The sequence below is a fragment of the Mandrillus leucophaeus genome, unplaced genomic scaffold (genome assembly GCF_000951045.1).
Source record: "Mandrillus leucophaeus isolate KB7577 unplaced genomic scaffold, Mleu.le_1.0 Scaffold763, whole genome shotgun sequence".
Classification (NCBI taxonomy): Eukaryota; Metazoa; Chordata; class Mammalia; order Primates; family Cercopithecidae; genus Mandrillus; species Mandrillus leucophaeus.
The window spans coordinates 1,224,431-1,246,162 of NW_012108286.1; the positions used below are offsets into that span (position 1 = coordinate 1,224,431).

General features: G+C 35.5%; 1 protein-coding gene across 1 annotated transcript in view; it reads right to left on the minus strand.

Moving 5' to 3' along the window:
• Positions 1 to 21,732, minus strand: part of KANSL1L (KAT8 regulatory NSL complex subunit 1-like) — a 139,660-nt gene that overhangs the window by 100,265 nt on the left and 17,663 nt on the right. The gene's annotated exons all lie outside the window — the stretch shown is intronic.

Consider the following 21,732-nt stretch of genomic DNA (forward strand, 5'->3'; position numbering starts at 1 on the left):
AAATTATACTCATATAGAAAAATAGCAATACCAGATTAAATTTAAGTAAACCAAATCACATCGGACGCTTTGTGATATATGAAATAAATTTTCTTTTTTTTTTGAGACAGAGTTTTGGTCTGTCGCCCAGGCTGGAGTATAGTGGTGCGATCTCTCCTCACTGCAACCTCCACCTCCCAGGTTCAAGTGATTCTTGTGCCTCAGCCTCCTGAGTAGCTGAGATTACAGGCATGTACCACCACACCCAGCTAATTGTTTGTATTTTTAGTAGGCACAGGGTTTCACTACATTGGCTAAGCTGGGCTTCAACTCCTGTCCTCAAGTGATCTACCCGCCTCGGCCCCCAAAGTGCTTGGATTACAGGCATGAGCCAGCAAGCCCGGCCTGAAATAAATTTTCTGTAGAGGGTAACTTATCCTACATTTTAATAGGAGGAATAAAACATGTTTGCTATGCTTATAAGTGGTAAACAAAAATGTTTCCTTCCTAGAAAACATGTTTTTCTAAAAAAAGTAAGATTGTTAATAATTAAGATGTTACAGATAAATATATGGCTAACTTGCTCAAACAAGATCAACATGTTATACCCCAAAGTCAAACATTTTATGTAAACAACTTATATAATCAATGTTAATGGTTTACATAATTTACAGTGTAACCAATTAGCATATAACTAATGCACCAGCATATTCAGAGTGTCCCAACTCCCCAGTTAGCATATAAAAGCCTGGTCTGCCATTGACTCCCTGAATCTTTCTAGAGTATGCAAAACTGATCACAGACCACCACATGCTGACCATAATGTGGGGTCCCTGTCTCTAGTAAAGATCAAAGACATTGGTGAGTGGAGACCAACTGGTCAGTGGGAGATCACTCATTCCCCAGAAAGGTAGCATTATGACTTCAATTCCCATCCTTGCTTGCTTTCAGCCACCACTTAAGCTTGCTAAAAGAAATAAGTACAAGCTATTTAAACTTAAGTGGTTTTGAATGTAATTTCTCTTGGTACTAATTACTTGTCAGCATCACAAACTTACATCTTTGTTTTGACCTCCTGGTATGAACTCATTTGGTCGTGATGAATTTTTACAGTTTGCTAGACCCTATTTGCTACTTCATTTAGGATTTCTCTTTGCATCTATAGTCAAAGAAGATATGGATCTGCTGTTTTCTTGTCATATTTGGTTTTAGAATCAAGCTAATGCTACCCTCATAAAATGAGAAGTATTCCTTCCTCCTTGATTTTCTGAAGGAGTTTATGTAGGACTGGAATGATTTATTCCTTGAGTTTCAATAAAATTAATCAGTGAAGCCATCTGGGTCACAAGTTTTCTATGTGGGAAAGTTTATAATTATTAATTTTTCTTTTTAACGTAAGGTTTTTCAGGTTTTCTATTTCTCATTGTGTCAGTTTGGTCGATTAGCCTATGTAGCTTAAATTGTTGAATTTATTGGCATGTAGTTGTTCATTATACAGCGATCCCTTAGTATCCATGGAGGATTGGTTCCACGATCCCCTGAGGATACCAAAATCTGTGGAAATGGTCAAGTCCCTTATATAAAATGACATGCATGTGCATATAAGCTACATATACTCTATTGTATACTTTGATTTCTAGATTGCTTATATCTAATACAATGTAAATATTGCTTATAATACCTAATACAAACAATTGTTATACTCTTTTTAATTCTTATTTTTTATTATTGCATTATTTTATATTTTTCTTGACTATTTCCATTCATAGTTACTTGATACACAGATAAAGAGCCTGGGAATACAGAGAATGGTTTGTATTCCCCAATTATTCTACAATGCCGGAACACCTATAGTGATATTTTTCCTTCTTCCTGCTCTTAGTATTTTCCTAAATAATTTGCTAGCAGTTTGTAATTCTCTCCATTGTTTTTATGTTTTATAATCTGTGAATATCCAAACTTTATCATCTTTTCCTTCTATTTGCTTTGGGTTTAATTTAGTATTATTTTTATTGCTTCTTAAGTAGGAGACTTAGACCACAGACTACACTATTCTCCTTTCCTAATATAAACATGTACAGCCATACAGCACTACTTCAGTAATTTAGTACCTGCATCCCTCAAATTCTGATATGTCATGTTTCTAGTATTATTCAGTTCAAAACATTTTAAGTTTCTTGTGACTTCTTCATTCACGAGTTATGTGGAAATGTGTGATTTAAAATCTACATATTTCAGACCCACATATTTACCGTTTCTTAACATTTCTTTTTTCCTTTATGTAAATCTCAGTTTTTACCCAGTATGATTTTCCTTCAGCCTGAAGATCTTTCAAAATTTCTTTAGTGCATGTATACTGACAACTTCTATTTTTACTTATCTGGAAATGTCATTTTGTGTCTGTTTTTTAAAGTATTTCACTGGGCAGAGAATTTTAGACTGATTTTTTTCCCCACCTTTCAGCACTTTAAATATATCATTCCATTTTTCTGGCTTACATACCTTCTAGTGAGAAGTCAGCAGTGATTTTTATTAACCACTTCTTCTGAATGTCTATTCTCTTGTTAGCTGAAGTCGTTTTCATTTCAGGTATTTTTAGCTTTTGAAAGTTCAATGGTTCTTTATATGTTCGATTTATTTCATTATGTTCACATTTTCCTCTTAAGTCCTTGAGCATATTTACAATAGATATTTTAAGCTCTTTGCCTACTAATTTCATGATCACTATCATTTCCAGGTCAGTTTCCATTAATGATTTTTCTCTGCTTCTTTGCATGCCTAATAGTTGAATACACACACATGCACATACACACATCTAGTAGGTTTTATATAAATATACATATTAAGGGTACTATGAATACTATGTTGTTGAATGTGTGGATTTTGTGGTCTTCCTTAAAGAGTGATCAATTCTGTTCTGACAGGTTATTATATTACTTGCTGTTCAACTTCTTAAACTTCAGCTTACTTTAAAGCTTTGTTAGAGCATGTGTAGGGTAGCCATTACACTAAGGCAGTTATCAAATTGAGGGAGAGGTGGATAGTCTGAGGAATATAACTAGTAAATTAATAACTGTGTAGGTTTAACAACTATGACCAAATGAGATCTTTGGCTGTGATATTTTCACATATAACTGACAGGAAGAAAAGAGAATGGAAACCTACATTTCGGAGGGAACTCGACTAGCAAAATACCACCACAGGCCTAACAGAGACTGTCCCTGGGAACCAAATCCTCACCAATAGAAAGCAGGGTGAAAATGCAGTGGTGTCTCCAATAAGAGTACACTAACACCCATGTTAGACACAGTCACAAAGAATCATGGACTAAGAGTAATTCCCAAAGAGCAAGGTCAGGGACAATGAAAGACAAAAGACAAGGGAGCTTATCTCAGAAAGCAAAATTAAGGTCCTAGCAAGACCTTACTCCACTGCCAGAGCAAGAAGTGTACTATTGTAAGGAATAGGAACTATCATATATGACCCATTCTTTTTTTTTCCAGTGGGAATTTTCCTTGTTCCTATACCATCATACAAGCAAGAGGTCAAGAAAATTAGGAAACTTGTCTATTAGTTCATTGGTTACCACATCAAGATGAACCACATACCAACCTGATACAGAGGACTTTACCCAATGAATGTGACTTTGGGTTATCATCCTTGAGAAGATGGTATGTTTTATGAACGAGAAAGAGGTACATGGACATTTGAGTAGCCAAAGAGGCAAACTGAATAGACTTCTTGTTTTCCCCTAATGTCCATCCTCTTATACTTTTTGGATAATAGAGTTCCTTGGGTTTCAGCTGAGCCCTCAGCAGCTCAGCTTAGAGACCTTATTTTTCCCAGCCTTACTTGCAGTTAGGTCTGACTATATACAACAAAGTCCTTGAAAACAGAACGTGAGCCAAAATTATGTGCACAACTTCTAGGTCTGGCCATTATCAATGATTGGGTTTGCCATTAAAAATGACTGAATATGGAAATGAAATGAAGTACCAGTGACTCTCAACAATGCAGGCAAGGGCAGCATCCTAAGGAACAGCAAAGTCAAAAGGTCTCTGCTAAATCCTGTAAAGTGTACCTAATTCTTGACAGTTAAATGAGAGAAAAATAAATTATGTATATTTATGTTGAGTTCTCCTTGTTATAACGGCTTAACATATACCTTAAATAACATATTCCTCCCTCAAAAATATTTCATACTATTAGGATCATTTGGGTTAACAAGCTCTCATTTAAAATGTTCATTGTCTTTAAGATGAGCCTTATTGACATATGTTAATAACTTACATACTCTATCAAGTTGTACACACACAATATAGACACACATATGCACACATTCATGAAGTAAACAACAAACAAAAACAAAAAAATAACTCTACAGTTGTGACCTCTAGGAATTCTGGCATGAAAATAAACCACATTAAAAGGTACAGTTGAGGATGTCCAAGGACTATCTGAGATTGGAACTTAAAAAGGGTTCCAAAAAGGAAGAATAAATGGAGTAAACACATCTTGAGATCTTCCGCAATTCTGCCTAGAACTCTGGCAGAACCTAGTGTCAACTGCCTAAACTGAAATTTTCAGTATTAATTAAAAATAATTCATGCAAGGGATGGGCAAATTTAGTCTTGTTCTCTTATTAGCTATCCTCCCACCCCCCAAAGAAAAAAAGAAAAAAAAGGAGAGATTGGGAAATATTTATGCACTCTATCGCTACCACACCTCTTGTATGGAAAGAATTTTGAAAGTTATAGCCTGTAAAATAGTCTTAAATATGTTTGTAAAATCTTTGTGTAACAACAAACATTGACAAATAAGGACATATTTTTTAAAAGGAAATACTGTAAATAAATGTTAAACTAATCAAAACATTTATTTGCTAAAGAAACAATTTCACTGTTCAATGAACATTATGTGTATGTATGTGCATGTGTCACTTTTGTTCAGGAAGCCAGGCAACCATGTAGTGTTTTCAAACTAAACTGTACATGGGCCTGGATGAAGGGGCAAGTAAAATCCAACAAGAGTTTTGTACTCCAAACCCTGCCATTGCAAATCTACATCTGCTCAGTGGAAGGAAAATATTTTCCTAATGCACACAAATGAGCTAGCGATGGGCCTGCCAAACACTATAATGGGCCTTGAAAAGAAACAGGATAAAAATTAAAACTACCTTTATTAATCAAAAAGACGACTACCACCAAGCCAGAATCAAGTACAGGCATTCCTACTCTAACACAATATACGCCCTTCTGTATAACCTCATATTCTGCAAAATAAAAACAGCTAGACTTATTGTGAAGATCGTTAGTGGCAGACCACACAATACCTAAGGAACTTTTAAATCTGAGCCCTAACAAAACAATAATGATTATTATAAAAATTGAAAGTTTCCACTGGCATTTGTACCTAAAATAAAGCAGCCCACATTTAAAGCTTCATATTTCGGGTCTCATGTTTCTTTTTTTGATGTGCATCCTTGAAGACATTAGTTCTAATAGAAACCAGTTTAACAAAAATTAAAAATATCTTCTAGAGACAGCATTTTTCATTAATCAATTTCTTTTTAACACAAGCAAAATATCTTTAAACCTTAGTAAACACAGAAAAATGTATAGCCAATAAACCAGCAACTTATTGAGCTACAGGAAGATATTTCTACAGGATTTTTAGCATTTTGTTTAGACCTTCAGATACTGCTAAGAATTCCTCTTTAGTTGAGAAAAGCTTGATCTTCATCATTTCAAAACACTAACATGTTTGAAGTAATCTGGAAACAACCCACATTGTGGATATACACACAAAGTGTGTAAAAATCTACATTACATTGACATCATTCCCCTAAATGCCAAATATACACACAAATTTACATTTTAAAATGCTGTAACAGAACGAATTACATTTTTAAAATATCACTAGACATTAAATGAAAAATATTTCTGACAATCTTAATATTATGCAATATGCTATTTTAAATGATCCTGATGCTTACATGCATAAATTTGGAATATTGCATTTCCTCAGTGCTAAAGATGACATAAATTTTAAATACCATCAATTTCATAACATAATTCCCTGAAGTGGGAAAATAATATAATATTAATTGTATACATCTGGCCAGGCACAGTGGCTCACACCTGTAATACCAGCACTTCGGTAGGCTGAGGCAAGCAGATCATTTGAGCTAAGGAGTTTGAGACTAGACTAAGCAGCACAGCAAAAACCTGCCTCTACAAAAAATTGAAAAATTAGCCAGGCATGGTGGTGCATACCTGTAGTCCCAGATACTAGGGAGGCTGAGTTGAGAAAATCCCTTGAGTCCAGGAGGTTGAGGCTGCAGTGAGTCATGATTGTGCCACTGCACTCCACCCTGGGCAACACAGCAAGACTCTGACTCAAAAAAAGAAACTGTACATAACTGTATAAGGTATATCTCACTATTAGAAACATTAAAATGTGATAAAAAGGTGCATTTTGGAATCCAAGAAGTAAGTTACATCGAAAGTACACATTTTCATGAGTTGTGATTTTTTTTTTTACAACTATGAAAATTTATTTTTAAAAACAGTGCTAATCACAGTAACAGAAAACCAAATACTGCATGTTCTCACTTATAAGTGGGGGCTAAATATTAAACATAGACATAAAGATGGCAACAATAGACACTGGGGACTAATGGAGGGGAGAGGAAGTGGGGTGGGTAAGGGTTGAAAAGCTAACTTGTGTATTATGCTCACTACCTGGACGATGGGATCAATCAGACCCCAAACTTCAGTATCATGGAATATATACATGTAACAAGCCTGCATACATATGCCATAAATCTAAAATAAAAGATAGAAGTATTTTAAAAAGTTAATATGAATTCTATAAAAGAACTTTTAGAAACAAACAATATTTGTAGTATTTAGATTTGTCTAAGGAAGCTTAACATTGGGATTCATGCTTTTTAAAAATAATTTTTAGCTTTATTAAGATTCAAATGACAAAAATATTACATATTTATGGTATACATATTTATATATTAACATGATGCTGTCCTATATGTACACATTGTATAAGATTAAACCATGCTAATTAACATATCCATTGCCTCATATAATTTTTCTATGGTAGGAACATTTAACATTTTTTATGGTAAGAACATAGAAAATATCGTAAGTCAAAATGCATTGAATTGGTCAGGCGCAGTGGCTAATGCCTGTAATCCCAGCACTTTGGGAGGCCAAGGCAGGTGGATCACCTAAGGTCAGGAGTTCAAGACCAGCCTGGAGAACATGGCAAAACCCCATCTCTACTAAAAATATAAAAACTAGCCAGGTGTGGTGGCAGGTGCCTGTAATCCCAGCTACTGGGGAGGCTGAGGCAGAAGAATTGCTTGAACCTGGGAGGTAGAGGTTGCAGGGAGCCAAGATCGTACCACTGGACTCCAGCCTGGGTGACAAAGCAAGACTCCATCTCAAAACAAAACAAAAAGAAAAGAAATGCATTCAATCATGTCTCAATAAACTCAACTTAAAGTTGAAAAATTGTAAGTTGAGCCATCATAAGTCAGGGACTCAATACAGTATGTTATTATTAACTACAGTCACCATGCTGACAATCTCCAGAACTTATTCCTCCTGACATCCACACCTACACACACTACATTTTCCTTATCTATTCATCTGTCAGTGGTCACAGTTTGACTGCATACTTTGGCCACTGTAAATGAGTATCAACATGAGAGTGCAGGTGTCAATTCAACATACTGATTTAATTTCCTTTTGATATATACTCAGAAGTAGGATTATTGGGTCATATGGTAATTCTATTTTAAATTTCCAGAGAAACCTCCTTACCATTTTCTGTAATATCTGTGCTTATTTACATTCCCACAGTGTACAAGAGTTTCCTTTTATCTGTATCCTCTCCAACATTTGTTATTCTTTGTCTTTCTTGTAATACCCATTTTAATAGGTGGAGATGGTATCTCACTGTAGTTCTAATGGGTATTTCCCTGATGATTAGTGATGTTGAGCACTTTCTCAGCTGTGTCTTGGTCATTTGTACACTTTTTTTTTTTTTTTTTTTGATTCAGGGTCTCACTCTGTCACCCAGGATGGAGTGCAGTGGCTCACTGCAACCTCAACCTCCTGGGCTCAAGTGATCTTCCCATCTCAGTCTCCTGAGTAGCTGGAACTGCAGGTGCATACCACCATGCCTGGCTATTTTTGTATTTCTTTGTAAAGACGGGGTTTTGACATGTTACCCAAGTTGGTCTCAAATTCCTGAGCTCAAGCAATTCACCAGCCTACGCCTCCTTGGCCCCTTTGCCCATTTTTTAATCAGGTTATTTGTTTTCTTACTATTGAGTTGTTTAATTTCCATATGTACTTTGGAAATCCCCCCTTTTCAGATGTATAGTTTGCAAATATTTTCTCTGATTCATAGGTTGTCTCTTCACTCTGCTGTTTCTTTTGCTGTGTCAAACCTTTTTAGTTTGATGCAATTTCATTTGTCTACTTTTGCTTTTGTTACCTGTGCTTTGGAGTGCATATCCAAAAAACATTTGCCAATACCAATGTCGAGAAGCTTTTTCTCTGTTTTACTCTAGTAGTTTTACAGTTTCAGGTCTCATGTTGAAGTCTTCAATCACCTCAAGTTGATGTGTGAATTTGAGGTAAGATAAGGGTCCAATTTCATTCTTTGATATGTAGATAACCAATTTTCCCAACACTGTTGAAAAGGTTATCCCTTCCTCATTGTGTGCTCATAGCATCTTTGTTAAAGAATAATTGGCCATAAATGCATGGATTTATTTCTAGGCTCTCTATTCCGTTTCATAAGTATATGTGTGCTTTTAATTCCAGTAGCATGCTGTTTTGATTATTATAGTTTTCTTAGTGTATTTTGAAGTCAGGTAATAAGGTGCCTCCAGCTTTGTTCTTTTTGCTCAAGGTTGCTTTGGTTCGTTGGGTCTTGCTTGGTTTCACATAAATTTTAGAATTTTTTTCCCATTTCTATGGAAAATACCAGTGGAATTTTGATAATAATTATATGGAATTTGTAGATTGCTTTGGGTGGTATGGACATTTTAACAATTCTTCCAATCCATGAACACAGGATGTTTTTCCATTTGTCTCTTTTTCCATTTTTTCATCAATGTTTAGTTGTTGGTGTACAGATCTTTCACCACCATGGTTAAATTTATTCCTAAGTATTTTACCATTTTAAGTAGGATGGTTTCTTTTGGACAGCTTAATATTAGTGTATAGAAATAATACAGATCTTTGTAGATTGATTTTATATCCTGAAACTCTAACTAATGTATTTCTAACATTATTTTGATGGGGTCTTTACAGTTTTCTATCTCTAAGATGTCATCTGCAAAGAAAATTTAACTTCTTCCTTTCCCTGATTTGGATGCTTTTTTCTTTTCTTTCCTCTCTCTTCCCCTTTCCCTCCTCCCTTCCTCTTCTTTTCTTTTTCTTCCTTCCTTCCTTCCTTCCCTCCCTTCCTCTTCCTCTCTCCCTTTCTTTCTTGTCTTTCTTTTCTTCCTTTCTTCTTTTCTTTCCTTTCTTTTTCTCTCTTATTTATTTTTACGCCTAACAAACCTGTCTAGCAATTCCAGTATATGTTGAATAGAATGGTCAGAATAGGTGGTATGATCTGAACAGTGTCCTCAAAATTCATATGTTAAAACCCAATTCCCAATGTGGTGGCCTTAAGAGGTTGGGCCTTTGGAGACAATTAGTGATTAGGCTCCACCTTTATCATGAGATTAATACCCTTATAAAAAAGGCCTGAGGAAGCTTGTTTTCCCTGTCCACCATGTGAGATGAGAGGCAGAAAACACCAACATGAGGCAAAGAACAAGTCCTCACCTGACACTGAATCTGCTGACAACTTGGTCTTGGACTTCCCAGCCTCCAGACTGTAAAAAAATTCTTTTGATAATACGTTACTGAGTCTAAGGTATTTTCTTACAGCAGCCCAAGCAGACTGAAATGGTCTTAGGGGAAAAGGTTTCAAGTTTTTGCCACTAAATTGAATGTTAACCCAATTCATATCATATATGGCCTTTATTGGTAGAGAGGTACATTTCTTCAATACCTAATTTGGTGAAAGCCTGAATTCTGTCAAATCCTTTTGCTGCAAATGTATTGAGATAAGAATATGTTTTTTGTCCTTCATTCTATCAATGTGGTGTATCCTATTTATTGATTTCTATATGTGGAGCCATCCTTGCATTCCAGGAATAAATTCCACTTGACTGTGGTGAATGATCCTTTTAATGTGTAGTTAAATTCAGTTTGTTAGTATTTTGGCAAGGATAGTCACAAAGGACATTGGCCTATAATCTGTTGTTTTTTGTTTTTTTCTTATAGTGTCCTTTTCTGGGTTTGGTATCAGAGTAATGCTGGCCTCATAAAATGAGTTTGAAAGTATTCCCTCCTCTTTAAATTTTTTTTGAGTACAGTGAAGTCATCGGGTACTGGGCTTTCCTTTGATGGGGGTCTTTATTACTGTTTTCATCTCTTTATTTGCTATTGGTTAGTTCCAATTTTCTATTTCTTCATGATTCATGTTAGAGTCTATGTGCCTAGGAATTTATGCATTTATAGGTTATGCAATTTGTTGGCATAGAGATGTTCCATAATAGTCTCTTATGATCCATTATATTTCTGTGGTATCAGCAGTAATGTCTCCTTTTTCATTTCTGATGTTACATATTTGGGTCTTTTTTCATTTCTTACTGTAGCTAAGGTTTGCTAATTCTGCTTATCTTTACAAAAAATCAATTCTTGCTTTCATCCATCTTTTCTATAGTTTTTCTAATATCTTCTGCTTTGATCTTATTTCCTTCTTGTACTAATTTTGGGATTAGTTTGTTCTTCTTTTTCTGCTTCCTTGAAGTATAATGTTGTTTGAGATGACTTTTTTAATGTAGGTGTTTTTTAATGTCTGGCTTTTCAGAAACATTTTGCTTAATTTCCACATATCTGTGAATTTTCCAAAATTCCTCCTGTTACTTATTTCTAATTTCATACCATTTTCGTTGGAAAAAATACTTGATATGATTTCAATCATGTTGGTTAAGATTTGTTCTGGGGCCTAACATATGATCAATCCTGAAGAATGTTCCATATGCACTTGGAAACAATGTATATTATGATGTTGGATGGAATATTCTACATATGTCTGTTAGGTCCATTTGACATAAACTATAGTTCCAGCCCAATGCTTCCTTTTGATTTTCTGTCTGAATGATTTATTCATTGTTGAAAGTGGGGTATTAAAGTCTCCTACTATTATTGTATTGCAGTCTATTTCTTCCTTCAGATCGATTAATATTTGCTATATTTAGATTCTCTGATATTGGTTACATACGTTTATAATGTACTATCCTCTTAACAAACTGGTGTCTTTATCAATATCTACTTACCTTTTTGTCTCTTTTTACATGTTTTGACCTAAAGTGTATTTTTTTTCTTATATACATGTAGCCACCCCTGCTCTCTTTTGGTTCCCATGTGCATGGAATACCACATTTTATTCTTTCACTTTTAGTCTGTGTGTGTCCTTATACTTGAAGTGAGCCTCTTACAGGGCACATATAGCTAGCTGGGTGTTAAAAAAATCCATTCACTGACAATATGTTTTTAAATTGGATAATTTAATACATTTATATCTAAGGCAATTGTTGATAGGTAAAGGTTTATTATTGCCTTTGTGCTCACAATTTTTTTTTTTTTAATTTTTTGTTGTTGTTGTTAGACAGAGTCTGGCTCTGTTGCCCAGGCTGGAATGCAGTGGCGCAATCTCCGCTCACTGCAAGCTCTGCCTCCCAGGTTCACGCCATTCTCCTGCCTCAGCCTCCAGAGTAGCTGGGACTACAGGCGCCTGCCACCACGACCGGCTAATTTTTTTGTATTTTTAGCAGAGACGGGGTTTCACTGTGTGAGCCAGGATGGTCTTGATCTCCTGACCTCATGACCCGCCCGCCTCAGCCTCCCAAAGTGCTGGGATTACAAGCGTGAGCCACCACACCTGGCCTGTTTTTTTTTTAAATCAGATTCTTTGTTCCTTTCTTCCTCTCTTGCTGTCTTCCTTTGTGATCTGGTGATTTTCTGTAATTATATGCCTGGATTCCTTTCTCTTCATCTTTTGCATATCTACTATAGGTTTTTGCTTTGTGGTTACAATGAGGCTTAAGAGAACAATTCATAGTTATTAGGAGTCTATTTCAAGCTGATAATAACTTCAATTTCATATACTAAATCTCTATACTTTTATTCCTATTCTAGCTTTTGATATCACAATTTACATCTTTTCATATTGTACATCCTACGACAAATTATTGTAGCTATTTTTAATAGCTTTGTCTTTTAATTATAAACACATAAGTGATTTATATACCACCATTACATTATTAGAGTATTCTGAATTGACTATGTCCTCACTATCACCAGTGAGTTTTACACTTTCATATGTTTTCATGTTCCTAATTAGCATTCTGTTTTTTTCAGCCTGAAGAATTCTCCTTACCATTTCTTGTAAGGCAGGTTAGTGATGATGAACTTTCTCAGATTTTGTTTGTCTGGGAAAGTCATCTTTCTCCCTTTCTGAAGGACAGTTTTGTTGGGTAAAGTATTCTTGGTTGGTAGGTTTTTTTTTTCCCCCCAGCACTTTGAATATATCATCCCACACTTTCCTGGCTTACAAAGTTTCTGCTTAGAAATGCACAGATAACTTCCTGAGGGCTCCCTCGTATGTGAAGATTTTCTCTTGCTATTTTCAATAGTCTCTCTGTGATTTTTGACAGTTTGACGATAATATGTTGTAGTGTGGTCTTTGGTTTGAAAATGACTGGAGACCTTGGACCCTCCTTTACCTCAATGTGGTATCTCTCCCCACATTTGTGATGTTTTCAGTCATTATATCTTTAAAAATACTTTCTACCCCTTCTCTCTTCTCCTTCCTTAATTGCTATAATGTGAACAATTAGCTCTCTTCCCCAGATTTGTGATGTTTTCAGTCATTATATCTTTAAAAATACTTTCTACCCCTTCTCTCTTCTCCTTCCTTAATTGCTATGTGAACATCAGCTCTCTTGAGGATATCCCATAAATTGCACAGGCTTTCTTCACTCCTTTTCATTATTTTTCCTTCTCTGACTGGATATTTTCAAATAAACTGTATTTGAGTTCACAGATTCTTTATTCTGCTTGATCAATTCTGTTGCTGATGCTGTTGCATTTTTCACTTTCTTCAGTTTATATTCAGCTCCAGAATTTCTGCCTAGTTATCTTAGTTATCTTTTTTTTTAAATAATTTCAATCATTCTGTTAAACTTCTCATTTTATTTCTGTATTGTTTTCCTGATTTTGTTGAATTGCCCCTCTGTGTTCTCTCGTATTTTACTTAAAAGAATCATTTTGAATTATCTGCCAAGATATTCATAGATCTTCTATTTCTTTAGGGTTAGTTCCTGCAAAATTATCATGTTCTTTGGTGGTGGTATGCTGCTTTGGCTTTTCATGTTGCTTGTTACTTTGAATTAATGTCTGCATAGTTGATGAAGCAGTCACCTCCTTCTGACTTCATATACTGGTTTCAGTGAGGAAAAAAACTTCTCCTTCAGGTGGGTGTGAGGACAACAGCTGGGTGCAGTGTGACACATCTGACTCCAGTAAACGCATAGCAGCAAAATCCCTGTACAGCTCTATCAACTGATGTTAGCACTGCCAAAGATCACAAGGATCCTCAGCAGCCACTGTCTACAGCAGTAGCAAGGGCTATTGGGTGTTCCCGTCATGAAGACTGGTGGGGTCAGTCCTCCTGATCTCTTTTTCTCCTACCAGGAAAGCTGTGGCCAGTGGAATCCCTCTTGGCACTGGGTCTAACTTGCAGGTGCATTTGCAGTGGTGACAGCAATGGTATCTCATATGAGTCATCCATGAAACAGCTAACAATTTGGATTCTGGAGCATGGGCATGTGTAGGAACCATGGCTCCAGGGTCTAGTGCTGAGGTGGCACCCATATCCAGAGCGCAGGTTCCCCCATTCCCATGTTAGTAACAATGTGCAAGATGTGACTGCTTTTGGAGCTGCCAGGGGCCTGAGATCCAAAGCAGCAGCACACACAGAGCTACAATGTTTCCAGGGTCTGGGGCATGGACTCACTCACTGTGGTAGAAGTACTTTCATAGACAGAGAAACCACAGCTCCAGGGCCCAGGGTACAGATTATTCCATAAAGGCAGTGGTTCTTGTTTCTGAGGCATGGGCACACAGGGAATTACAAAGGTTCTGGGGTCTAAGGAGTGGGCTAGTACATTGTGATGATGGCTCAGATGTCAGAGGCACAGATGTTGAAAGAGTGGCAATGGAGCCAATGTTCATAGCAAAGCAACCTGGGCTCCAAGGCTTGGATTGAGGCTAGTCCACAGCCACGATGGCTCTTGTGTTTGAGGTGAGAATGTGCATAGTGGGACAGAATCTGGAATGTGGATATGTGGTCATGGAGCCAAGGTCTGGTGTGTGGGCATGCACGGGGCAGTTGAAGCTCTAGAGTCTGGGGCTCATGTTAGGATTGGGAGGGTGGTGGTCCCAATCCTGGACATGCAGCTCCTTCTTGGTGGCGGTGGTGGGGGTAGGGGATGCAACCACATCTTCCTCTCTAGGGATCCACAGTGGTGATGGCTGTTGATCACCTCAATGGCAAAAGATACTGATGTTGTGGCCAGTGGTGACTATGGTAGCACCCACCATGTACCTGATACTGACAGCCCCCACCTTTCTTTGTTTCTAGCCATCTCCAGATGTCTCAGGTATGCCAGTCTCCCCAGCTATCCTTTCTGTGCAGTTATCCTCTGGATTTTTGTTTGTTTGTTCACTCCACTATGTTGTTGCAGATTTGTACTTAAACATTTGAGCCCTCCCAAGGTTACTTTCATTCACGGAAAGATACCTAGTTCTTGTTTTTTGTTCGGGAATGAAGACTGGTATCTCCTACCCGACTATCTTGCTTATATCACTCAGCTGAGCTGTGCTTTCTTGTCAAAATTAGGAAAACAAAGGTGATCATTTCCGATGACAAATACAATTAACACCTGCATAACTTCTGCAAACAGCTTTACTATTCTGCTTTCTCCATACAGGACATAAATGCCATTTTGTTTCATCTATGAAGGTGGTTTATTTTTAAGTAAAGGTATATAGAACATTTAAGTGATACATATTATATAGAAGTCTCAAAGAAAATTATGTTATGATCACCTGTAGACTTTTCTAAGCAATATGGTCCAAGAGGATGAGTTTCTCCACCTCTCCCCAGCCTGTGAGAATCAAGGCAATCAAAAGAGTTATTTACTTGGTCATCCTCAGATGTGTTGGGGTGAAGAAGAGAGGATTGTGATTCACTAATTTATAGCAAGATTTAAAGAAATTAATATATATACAAGCAATCTGATGCTTTTTTTCATCAAAAACTTCAACTTTATAGTAATATCTTAATTTTCCTTTGAAAACAAAACACCTTTTTTTCTTTTTGTTATGTGGATGTTGAAAATGACTCAGTCAATTTAACTTTGGCCTAAGCCAGCTAAAGTCTGTAGATATAGAAGTACAGCCTTAAATGGGAGTTAAAGGATCCAGGCTAAAATCCCAGCTTTGCCATTAACTAACTAACAACACTGAGAGAAAATCTAGTACACATGTAGTCTTTTAAACATCACGTTGCAAAAAAAAAAAAAAAAAAAAAAAAGGCCTTTTTAAAATCAAATGAGCTTATTTTAATTGAAGTACTACTTCCCTCAAAGATATCCACATGCCACAGTAGACAATATTTCTTGCTTGGGCATGGTAGCTCATGCTCTGATACCAGCAATTTGGGAGGCCAAGGCAGGAAGACAGCTTAAAGCCAGGAATTCAAGACCATCCTGGGCAACATAGCTAAACCTTGTCTCTATAAAAAAATTTTAATATTTAGCCAATCATGATGGCACACATCTGTAGTCCTAGCTACTCAGGCAGGAGGATCCCTTGAGCTGAAGAGTTCAGACTGCAGTGAGCTATGACTATGCCACTGTACTCCAACCTGGGCCACAGAGTTGAGACCTCGTCTCTAAAAATAAAAATAAAAATAAAAATAAATAAAATATTTCTTTCCCATTTTTAGCTACTAGTTCATTCACAATTACACTTTTGAATTTTTGCCCTTTACTTCCCTTCCACTTCTCCCACAGAAAGGAAAAGGTTCTTCATTTAAGTATCATTTGCAAATTCCCTAGAATTCACTCAACTTTTTGTTTTCCTTATAAACAAAATAAAACAAAATTCAACTTGTCCCATTTGTCAGACATGCAGGGAATAAAAAAAGACAACAAATACAAAAAAACCTATAAACTCCACATTATACAAATACAAAGTTACTCTTGTTTACAATGAATAATGAAATGTTATCAGTCTCTTTGCCCTTTGAATCTTCGCACTGAGTTTCTACTCCTATTTACCCAATTCCTCAAAGAGAAATACTGGATCACCTTGCTTTTCAGTTCTTTTCCTTTCCATTAGCAAAGCAGAAAAGCAAGAACAAAACCATGAGTATCCATTTCTATGGGTCTGCAAAAAATTAATTATTTTCTATTTTTTAATCTGGAGTCTCCCAACAGCTCTTACTAAACATCAACAATTCCCCTTTCTTCTTTGGTGAATGCCTAAATCTATTGAAAAGAATTCCCTTAATCAAGTCTGCTTATTTACATATTTAAGTAAAAACTTTAAGAAAATTTGAATATATGGTGACCAATTTAGGGATAGAGTGGGATTTTTTTCCCCCAACATTTGAAACAATTGTGTGATTTGGAAGATATTGGTAGGTTTCCTGGAATAAGACAAGCAGCATTATTTCTTCCTTTTCCACAACCCTTGGAAAATTAAAACATGCCTGTGTCAAAATCTGTGCTTCCCCAAAATGCAGCCTGAAAAAATGTAACTGATCCTCATTCCCCCAAAAAAAAAGAAAAGAAATGCTAGAATTCTATGGCTCTACCATCAGATGAGAAATAACATAATCGTAGCCAACTTTTGTCAGTGACTCACCCACATCCTCTCACATTTAACCAGTTCAGTGCTCATGGACCTTACTGGACAAATAAAAAGAACACTGGAGGCAAAAATCTATTCATATTACAATGGAAGGACTACATCTTAAACCTACAAAAAACAAAGTCTCCCTACTATGCTTTCCAAAGGAAAGTGACTTTCTTTTACTTCGAATGCATACTAGCCTCTCAACCAAAAGTTATTATTAATGTCAATTAGTAACATCATTATGAATTAAAGTCTATTAGTAATATCATTATGAACTAATTTATTGCCTACCACATTTTTGGAGGAAAAGTAAAAAAGTCAAGCCAAATATATATCTTTTTTTAAAAAAGGTAATTGTAATGACTAATGTGAATAGTATCCAATTTTCTAAAACAATTATATTCCTTCACAGCTAACTTTCCTGATCAATTTTTCCTATTAGGGCTACTGACTCAAAGAAAAATAGAAGGCATATAATATTAATACAATCTAAAATTTTTAAGGTAAATATAATGCATTTTACTTATCAACTTTAAAAATTGCAAACATTGAATATTATAATAAAATCATTACTTTTAAATGTCCATATTTTGGTATATTTCATTTATTCAGTCATTGAACATTTATGGGAAGGTCTATGCTGTACAACAAACATCCTGTGGCCAGTTTAATATTAGAAACAAAGGAAGGAATGGAAAAAACATTAAGTAAACACAATGCAACTCCACAATGAAATTTTTAAAAACCATATATAGAAGAGAGAAATTTCAGATTGCCAGCCTCAGTGTTTATGTCTTTACAACTACATATACAAATACAGAAATAGTCATTCATTCACTCAACAAATACCAAGCAATCATTAAACAGAAGACAATACTAGGCTATACGATGAAAGAGTAGTACTAACACTCAAGCTGCTTAAAATTAAGTTGAAGTCAACTTTAGTATTTACCACTCTAGATCTTATACTTTAAGAAATCAACATATTCAATAAAGACAATGAAAATTTGTGTTAGCACTCACTTAAAAATTTAGAACCACAAAATGCATCTGTTTACTTAGTATTTTATGTTTAAAGTTTCACTCTGAACTTTATACATTAAAAATACTCATGTAGATTTGAAAACTCTTTTCACAAACGTAGAGAAGAAAATAACAAAAATAAACTTATAAGGATATTTTATATTTAAATATGAATTTAATGACCTGAGATAGAACTGATTAATTCCAACTTTAAAAAACAGAAACTGCTTTTATATTCACACCAAGAGATACAAATAAAGTTATGTCATTTGTTCTTAATATTTAGTCAACTTCAAAATTAATATAATGTTGAGTACAGTCTTTCCCACAAGAAATCTACTAGTGTTAGCAAAAATATTCAAAACAAAATTTTGTATTTAATGTATGGGAAGATATATGAAATTAAGAAATGTTGAATAGATTTCAAGTATTAAAACCCAAAAAAACAAAAACAAAACAAGTATCGAATAATTCAGTGATATAAAAAATATAAACAGCTGTTACATAAATTTAGTATTATTGATTTGTATAGATCAGATGAGTTTAACCTTAAAGCAAAGTTTATTTGACCTTCAAAAAATTCAGGTGGGTCTTTAACAACCAAGGCATTAATCATAATATTAAGAGGCCAATAATGCAAGAGGCCAGAATCCTACCTTAATGAACTGATAGTAAATTTCTTAGATTCATTATTTTCTTAAAATTTATGTCTAGAGTCTCTGAATCCCCTCTAGCTGATTATGGGAAAAAGAAAGAGAGTAGGAGAAATAAACTTTTCAAACCAGAACCCAATTTTTTCCAGGTTACTTTCCTTCAGTTTACCTAACAAACTTGCAGAGTTGGTTAAAAATAGGAGGTACATTATTTTGTAAATAAAAAAGCGTTTCTATCATTTGAATTTCACCATTTCTGTGTTATGTTTCACACAAATGTCTAAACTTAGTGTTGCCTCACCAAATTCAAGAAATAAATGTAAACCTCAAAATGTTTTGAAAAATCAAAATTTATATGCCTTTGATAAGAAATTATCAGAAAGTTGGCCGGGCACAGTGGCTCACGCCTGTAATCCCAGCACTTTGGGAGGCCAAGGTCGGCGGATGACCTAAGGTCAGAAGCTTGAGACCAGCCTGACCAACATGGAGAAACCCTATGTCTACTAAAAATACAAAATTACCTGGGCATGGCGGTGCATGCCTGTAATCCCAGCTACTTGGGAGGCTGAAGCAGGAGAATCGCTTGAACCCAGGAGGCAGAGGTTGCAGTGAGCCAAGATCGCGCCATTGCACTCCAGCCTGGGCAACAAGAGCGAAACTCCATCTCAAAAAAAAAAGAGAAAAAGAAAAAGAAAAAAAGAAATTATCAGAAAGTAAAAAGTGTGGTATCTACAATTAATAGGGGTTGGTTAAGACTAGCAGATATATTAGCAAACTGTATAGGACAAAACACAATTTAATGACAAATTGTATGGCAGACTAAGCACTATAGGAAATCAATGAAGGGACTACTGATGAAAATAACATTATAGTTCAAAACGGTCTGAGAAAACAAAATTTTCTTTCTTTTTTTGATATGAGTTTTACTGTCGTCACACAGACTGGAGTGCAAGGGGGTGATATGGAATCACTGCAACCTCCAACTCCTGGGTTCAAGCAATTCTCCTGCCTTAGCCTCCCAGGTAGCTGGGACTACAGGTGCACACCACCATGCTGGGCTAATTTTTATATTGTATTTTTTGTATAGATGAGGTTTTGCTATGTTGCCCAGGCTGGTCTCGAACTTCTGGGTTCAAGCAATCTGGCCACCTGGGCCTCCCACAGTGCTGGGATTATAGGCGTGAGCCACCACACCCTGACCAAAAGTTTCTTATTCTTGTTTCTAGCTTAAAAAAGACAAATCGCTCCATTAGCTCTTCTCAACAACAAAAAATACTTAATTTACTGAATGTGCCCACTAAATTATATTTAAATACTTCAAAAGTATTGTATACACAAAAATTGGTAAACTTTCAGACTTCTTTCAGAACACATGTACCTAATAATTCTTGTAGCTATAAGTATCAATGATGCAATGTTGAGAAAATAGCATGTTACAAGAGAGTAAGCATATGTTTAGAGTCATATATGTGAGCAAAATCCTGTTTCTGCCACTTACTTGGCTTTTTAACCATGGGTAAGTTACTTAACCCATGCTGAGTCTGTTTCTTCTTAAGTGAAATAAGGATAACAACTACCTGCTAGGGTTGTTGAAAGAATTAAATGAGATATCATATGTTAAATAACTAGCACAATGCCAGCCAGAAAAATAATCTGTGCTTATTAACTACTATAAATTCCACATGCAAACAAATTTCAACTACAGTGATATCAGAACACTAGAAGACTAGAATGCCCACTTTGCTTTATATTTTATTTCTCACCATAAAAACTAATACACTGACCTTCTATTTCTTAGTAAACATCAATGTGTTTGGTTTCCAATTCTGTAATTCTCATTTATGTTTGAGAATTTGAAAAAGTTTTTTTTTAACTTTTATTTTAAGTTCAGGGGTACAAGTGCAGGTTTGTTACATAGATAAACTTGTGTCATGTGGGTTTGTTATACAGATTATTTCATCGCCCAGGTTTTAACCCTAATGCCCATTAGTTAATTATTCCTGATCCTCTCCCTCCTCCCACCCTGCACCCTTTAAAAGGCCCCAGTAAGTGTTGTTCCCCTGTACGTATCCATGTGTGACAGACTTCTTTTCTCCAAAATGCCATATATATAAACAGTAATTTACATTAATTTGGGAACAGTAATAGATTCCCTGAAAACTAGATTAAAAATTATGCTTTTTAGACCATTTCAATTAAAATTTAGTCAATTAAATAAAATTAAAAACTCATTTCCTTAGTATCACTGGCCAAATCTTAAGTGTTTAATATCCACATAAGGCTAGTGCCTATTGGATAGCACACATATAAAGGATCCATCATCTCAGAAGTTTCTATTGGACAGAGCTGGTCTGTAGTGTTATCATGGTGTGATAATTGAAACTACTTTTCTCTGCTTTTTATTTTTTAATATCGTGATACCTGTCTCTCAAGTACATGCCCCAAAAGGCAGAGGCTGTGAACATGTTGCTCACAACTGAATCTTAGTGTCTAGCACATTATACGCATTCAATAGATATCTTACAGCTGACATTATAGTTTTGTTTTAGTTATACTAAGCTAGCAAAAACTGAGTTGGTAAAGGCCAGTTCTGAAAGCTATAAGTACAACGAGTAGACAGTTAAGGAAAAAAAGTAGTAAGTCAACACACATGTGCTCTCAACTGATACGCTCCCAAAGACAATGAGGGCTCCGTATGTACAGACTAAGATTTTTTAGTTAGATACACATATTAACTAGATCACTTAAACAAAGATTAGGCCTTGTCCACAGCCTATTCTATTCAAGAATAGAAAAAATGCCTATTTATAGCTCAATAATTTCATTATTCCCGTATGGGTTTTTCCTAGTTTGGTAAATTTATTTTTAAATAGTATTTATATACTCACACACAATAATTTAACAAATAAAACATTTTAAAAATTCACCGAAAGTTTTATAACATAAAAGATTATGGTGGCTGGGTGTGGTGGCTCACACCTGGAATCCCAGCACTT